Source organism: Vipera berus (genome assembly GCF_964194415.1).
Source record: "Vipera berus genome assembly, chromosome: 3".
Lineage (NCBI taxonomy): Eukaryota > Metazoa > Chordata > Lepidosauria > Squamata > Viperidae > Vipera > Vipera berus.
Window position 1 is genome coordinate 209,299,893 of NC_138204.1, and position 6,748 is coordinate 209,306,640.

General features: G+C 41.6%; 1 protein-coding gene across 5 annotated transcripts in view; it reads left to right on the forward strand.

Annotated features, from left to right (window-relative positions):
- The window catches only part of KHDRBS3 (KH RNA binding domain containing, signal transduction associated 3), a 118,172-nt gene extending 113,213 nt beyond the window's left edge, over positions 1-4,959 (forward strand). For all 5 annotated transcript variants that reach the window (XR_014026038.1, XR_014026039.1, XR_014026040.1 and 2 more), the window contains one exon: positions 4,721-4,959. The gene's annotated coding sequence lies outside the window, so the exon portion shown is untranslated. The remainder of the gene's footprint in view (positions 1-4,720) is intronic.
- Positions 4,960-6,748: the final 1,789 nt, after the last annotated feature.

Here is a 6,748-nt window from a genome sequence, read left to right on the forward strand (position 1 = left end):
TTAACTATACGCAGTCCTTGAATTATAGCCATTTGTTTAGTGAACATTGGAAGTTACAAGCAGCACTGAAAAAATGTGACTTTATTAGTCCTTACACTTACAACCATCGCAGCATCCCTCCGGTCATGTTATCAAAATTCAGGTGCTTGAAAACCAGTGTGTATTTACAGTCATTGTACCATATCTTTCAAAAATCCTGGAGCACCGAGGAAGTACTTGAGCATTGGAAAAGGGCTGATGTGATTCTCATCTTCAAGAAAGGGGGGGGGGGAAACACCCAGGAAACTACAGACCAATCAGCCTAACATTGATACCTGCCTGGGAAGATCCTGGAAAAGATAGATCAAAAAACAGATCTGCAAACATCCAGAAGCAAACAAAGTTATAACTAGTAGCCAGCATGGGTTTGTTAAAGAACAGATTATGCCAAACCAATCTTATTTCATTATTTGACAAATTGACTAAACTAGTAGACCAGCGAAATGCTGTGGACGTAGCATACTTAGATTTCAATAAGGCATTTGACAAAGTAGACCACAACCTACTCCTTGATAAGCTAGGAAAAGGTGGAATAGACAACATCACCACCAGATGGATTTGTAGCTGGCTGGCAAACTGTACTCAACGAGTAGTCCTCAATAACACTACGTCCACATGGAGAGAAGTAAGCAGTGGGATACCACAAGGCTCCATCTTAGGCCCAGGACTTAGATGAGGGAATAGAATGGGAACTCATCAAATTAGCAGATGACACTAAACTGGCAGGAATAGCCAACACCCCAGAACACAACTTCAGGATTCAAAAAGTTCTTGACAAACTTGAGCAATGGGCCCTATCCAACAAAATGATTTTTAATGTGGAGAAAAGCAGGAAAGATCAAAGGTATAAGTACAGATTAGGCAAAACCTGGCTCAAAAACAGCGACTGTGAGAGGGACCTTGGAGTCCTAGTGGATGATCACTTGATTATGAGCCAGCAGTGTGCAGCAGCAGCCAGAAAAGCTAATACAATCCTGGGTTGTATAAACAGGCACAGAATCAACATCACGCAAAGTATTAGTACCGCTTTATAAAACCCTAGTAAAACCACACCTGGAATACTGCAACCAATTTTGGTCACCGTACTACAAAAAAAAAAAGATGTTGAGACTTTGGAAAAAGTTCAGAGAAAAGCAGCTAAAATGATCAAAGGCCTTGGAAACTAAAACATGTGAAGAACGGCTGCAGGACTTGGGTTTGGCTAATCTAAAGAAAAAGAAGAAACGGGTGACATGATAGCGGTATTCCAGTATCTGAGGGGCTGCCACAAAGAAGAGGCAGTCATACTATTCTGCAAAGCATCAGAGGGCAGGACAAGAAACAATGATTGGAAGCTGATCGAAGAGAGAAGCAACCTGGAATTAAGGAGAAACTTCCTGACAGTGAGGACCAGGGCTTTTTTTCTCATAGAACACTCAGAACGGAGTTCTGGCACCTTTTTTGGATGGAACCTTGTAGGGTAGGCAAGGCGGGTTGTATGACGTGTGAGTTCCGGCACATTTTTCTTTTACAAAAAAAGCACTGGTGAGGACAATCAACCAGTGGAACAGCTTGACTTCATAAATCGCGGGCGCTCCAACACTGGAGATTTTTAAGAAGAGACTGGACAATCACCTGTCTGAGATGGTATAGGTCAGGGGTTGGCAACCTTAAACACTCAAAGAGGCACTTGGACCCGTTTCCCAGAGGGGGAAAAACACACTGGGAGCCGCAAAACTCTCGTGCACGCACGAGGTGGGGAACTTGATTGAAGAGTTTAATTAAAAAAGAAATAGAGGCTGCTGTGCATGACTTCTTTCTCTCCCCCTCCCTCTCTTTCCCTCCCTCCCTCTCTCTCCCCCCCCCCTCTTCCTCTCTCCAATCTTCTGCTCACCTGGAAAGCTGGCTTCACACTGTTCTGGACAAGCTGACACACATTCTTATTGGGCTGGCTGTCCTGCCCTGCTTTCTCCTGCTTCCTGTGGAGATGCAGCAAAGGCAGGAACCCCGCCCAATAAGCTTGTCAGCTTCTTGGAGAACAGCGTGAGTTACACACACACACACACACACACACACACACACACACACACACAAAGAGAGAGAGAGAGAGAGAAGGAAAGCGCAAGTGCCTCTGTCGGGTTATGACTACCCCTGTTCTAGACTGTGTCTGTCTCTCTACAAATGGCTGGGAGCCGCAGAAGGCTGAAAGAGCCGCATGCAGCTCCAGAGCCGCGGGTTACCGACCCGCGGTATAGGTTCTCCTGCTTGAGCGGGGGGGCTGGACTAGAAGACCTCCAAGGTCCCTTCCAGCTCTATTCTAACCTGAACAGTTGCAGCCTGCCAGGGTCTCATAATTGCCACTTGCACCCTTCCTAACCAGCTTCTAATAAGCAAAGCCACTTGGGAAAGCCAGATGCGCTTAACGGCCATGTGATTCGTTTAACAGCCAGAGCAAAAACAGTAAAATCACCTGTGCCTCACTTAACCAACTGACTTGCTTCGCAACGGAAGTTGCAGTCATAACCCGAGGCCTACCCGCACTATATTGTCACAAGTAAACAATTTATATAAAAACAAGAGTCGATTCACCGGTTGAGTTTGGGCCGTTTGAAATCAGTAAAAATGTCAGTTCTTCTGCTGTTTTGTATGTTTCTCAAACAGTTGTGGAGATTTGACAAGTTAACTGTGTTAATTTGCAGCTGAACAGTATTCTTTTATATACCTCCAGGATTTACACCTGTTGTATCTGCTGTTTCTTTGTTCTAGACCAGGGGTAGGCAACCTTGGCTCTTTTATGACTCGTGGACTTCAACTCCCAGAATTCCTGAGCCAGCCACGCTGAGGGGAAAGGGAGAGGTTTCCAAGCTGAGCCATGCTGGCTCAGGAATTCTGGGAGTTGAAGTCCACCAGTCATAAAAGAGCCAAGGTTGCCTACCCCTGGTCTAGACCAAATGTTTCTGAATTATTTCGCAGAGATAGAAGTTAGGGTTAAGTATGAGATTTCAGAAGGCAGCGTTGGGTAGCTTTTTTTGAGGGGGGGTCTTCCTCTTTCCAAAGTTAGTTAATATTTTCTGTTTTGGTCTGTCAGTTAATTATCACTTGTAGTTACTGAGCTAAATGGTCTTTCTCCACTTGAGATGGAAATGAAATGGCTATCCAATGCATAGAATATAGGTACTGGTGTTTCAGAAATGAACCAATTGATTCTTCATTTTAATTTTAATGCATTTAAGTAGAGATATTGATTCAGTTTGGCAATTATCCGTACATCTAATATGTTCAGATCCAAACTATTCAATATTGGTCTAGGTTTACGAGAAAAAGCATTCTGTTTTTATGATTCTTGAAAATAATGCAGTTTTTATACATACTGTTTCATAATGGTGATAGATTTTTTTTTCTTGTTGCGCTCATTAAAAGTTAAATCTCTGCCTAGGCAACATTTCTTTCCAAATGCATGATCTTCCAAAGAAAATACTCTCCCTTGTTTTTTTGAAAAAGGAAGTATAATTTAGAAGTCTATATTAGAGCCAGGATAGCTGGTTGGGGACTTTGGGATGTGTGTGTGTGTGTGTGTGTGTGTGTGTGTGTGTGTGTGTATGGGTGATAGCAACAGATTATGGAGCTTAAAGTCAGAAAACACCAATTTGGGGGTTGCCTGACATATTGACTGAGTTCTCTTGCATATATTTTTCAACTGTTAACCAATTGGACCAGACACTGGCCAAAACAATATGATAAAATTGTTTATAAGGCAAAACATAGAAGAAGAAGAAGAAAAAGAAGTAGAGAAATGATCAGGTGAATTGATGAGGTCTATTGTGCTTCTAATGTTCAAGAAATCAGTTTCAGCGAAATTGTTCTGAAAAAATTGCATCCATATACATATAACCTGAAGTACAGTGGTATCTTGGTACTCAACTGCTTTGAAATTCATCGAATTTGGTACTCGACCCATTTTGTCCTGATAGTCATCGTTTGTTTGGCAGTCAACCCACAAGCTAGAACTTGTCGCTGTCGGCTGCCTTATGACTCACTACATTTTGGTACTCATTGTTTTCGGTATTCAACCCACCTCAAGGAACCAATTAACGATGAGTACCGAGATACCATTGTAATTTGATTTTTGCACGTATGGATAGCACATGCCTAAATACAGCTTTTCTAAGTTCAAGTCAAAATCAAGTTACTGATTTTGTTATATCAGGGGTTCACAACCCCTTGGGCTGCGGCACGTTGAGAATTGGGCCGCAGAAGCGGTGGGCAAGTACACATGTGCGCGAAACTCCATTTGTGTAAGCGGCAGGTGCGCAAAACCATCCTCCTCCCCCGCAGAGCTGGAAAGATTGGGGACGGCTAAGTTATGCTACGGTTCAAGTTGCAGGCTGTCAAAATAAAGACAAGCCCTGTTTTTGGCATATCCCTGGTAGCTTACGTTTAAAACATGAAATATTAAAAGGTCTCTTAATGTTTGCCCTGCTGTTTTAAGCTTTCAGTCATACATCATTTCTACTGAACAGTAAAAGCCAGGCAGGCCTGGGTATAATTTGCTGTTGTCTCTCAGTTTCCTCAAAGAAATTACTACTCTTTCTAATTGCTACGCTCCATCCATGCAACGTGAAAGTCCCAAGAGAACAATCAATTGTTATTAATTTCAAAAATATCTAACCCAACTGTGTGTCTTTGTTCTGCTGTTTTCCAGGGATTTCGGTCATGGATATGGACAGCTTGAAAATCTCTCCTTCACCAACGTGCCTCCAAAATTATAGCCAGCTTGTAGATGAAACTCCAGTATGATTTTTATGCTGCCTTGTCTTTTTTTATTATTTCTTAAACTTTGTAACACAAATACCTTTTTGGATCTTTGTTTTAACTCCAAAATGTTTCATCACTTATCACTGTACCTTTGTAGAGATGTTAATAAACGGGTTTCTTTTTTAATTGTCCTGTGCAAAAGAATCTTCTTCAATTAGGAAAGTTTTTCGCAGATGATGACTTAAGTTTTCACGTCACTTAACTCAACAATTCTTTTAAGAATATCGGGATATTGTAGAAAGATGGGTATCTGCTATGGGTGCAATCAGAAGTAAACAGAGGCAGAAAATACTTTCATTAAATGTCAAGAATCTTCCTGGGTACAAAATCCTATGAAGAGAAAGGGGGAATCCAACATTTAATTCCATGCCGTTGGTAGAAACTCAGTTAATCAAAAATCATCCTCACTTTGTGTTGAGCTGTCACCTGCAGAGCACAGGATACCAAAATGTCTAACAATAATTTTAAAACCACATTCACCTCCTTTCAATCTGGTGTCCCATAAATATAATATACCAGTGTTTCAATATCTATAGCAGTGTTCCAATATCTCAGGGGCTGCCCCAAAGAAGAGGGAGTCAAGCTATTCTCCAAAGCACCTGAAGGCAGGACAAGAAGCAACGGATGGAAACTAACCAAGGAGAGAAGCAACCTAGAACTAAAGAGAAATTTCCTGACAGTTAGAACAATTAACCAGTGGAACAACCTGCCTCCAGAAGTTGTGAATGCTCCAACACTGGAAGTTTTTAAGAAGAGTCTTGGATAACCATTTGTCTGAAGTGGTATAGGGTTTCCTGCCTGAGCAGGGGGTTGGACTAGAAGACCTCCAAAGTCCCTTCCAACTCTTCTATTAAAATTATACCCAGCATAAATAAGGGTATAAATATACACCCTTCTCACACACCTTTGCCAATCTGGAGCCAGTTTGTTTTGCCATGTGCAGCTGGACTGTGCAAAGCTTTCACATGAGGGGATAATAAAGAGGTTCTGGGATTCCTGGTTCCCTAAGGACCTTCTACAATACATTTTGTCATGATTGCACAAACGAAGGCCTTTTTTTTTTAGCCAACGAAGCCCATACTGACGTCTTTTTGGTACCCTGGGGTTTTCTCAGTTATCCAGCATGGATCATCAATATTGGGTCTTGTTCCTTGGCCTTTTCTAAAGCTAGCATCAACTTGTGACCTCACCCTTTCCATGTAGGGCTCTTTAATCTGCCACTAGGTGATCCTAAGCATTATTTCACTAGCAAGTGAAATTAAGAATTGTACATTCTGTTAAGTCGTCTTTCTTTGGCTATTGTGTCATTATATTTGCTGGCCTAGTTTACTTGGACCCTTTACTAGATCTTCTGTTGCTTTCCATATTTCTGCAACCATTCCAGGAATTGTGGGGGCTCCATCACTGGAGGTTTTTAAGAAAAGACTAGATGGTCACTTGTCTGAAGTGGTATAGGTTCTCCTGCTTAAGGGGGCGGGGTGGAGGGCTGGACTAGAAGACCTCCAGGGTCCCTTCCAGCTCTATTCTATTATTATTACAATTCTTGTAATCTTCCAGCTTGGCAATAGCCAGAATGCTGTTCTAACTTTGCCTTCTAGTACGTACTTATAAATAGGGAATATCTTATCTTCTACAGCATTTTGGACACTGGTGCCTTTACTGTACAGAAATTCAGTATATCCCTTCGATTTTATTTGATCTTTTTGAAATCGGCTACTATCTGTCCATTGGTGTCTTTCCTTTCTGTTCCATTTCCAGGATCCAATAACAGATGTCATAACACTTTTTGGTTCTAGCAGCTCTCTTTGTTAAGAAATTTTGTTAGATTTCTTCTGGAGATCTTTCACTTTGGCTTCTTTTTTTTTGTCTTGGCAATTTGTTTTGACATTAAGTTTGTTTTCTAATCTTCCTTAGT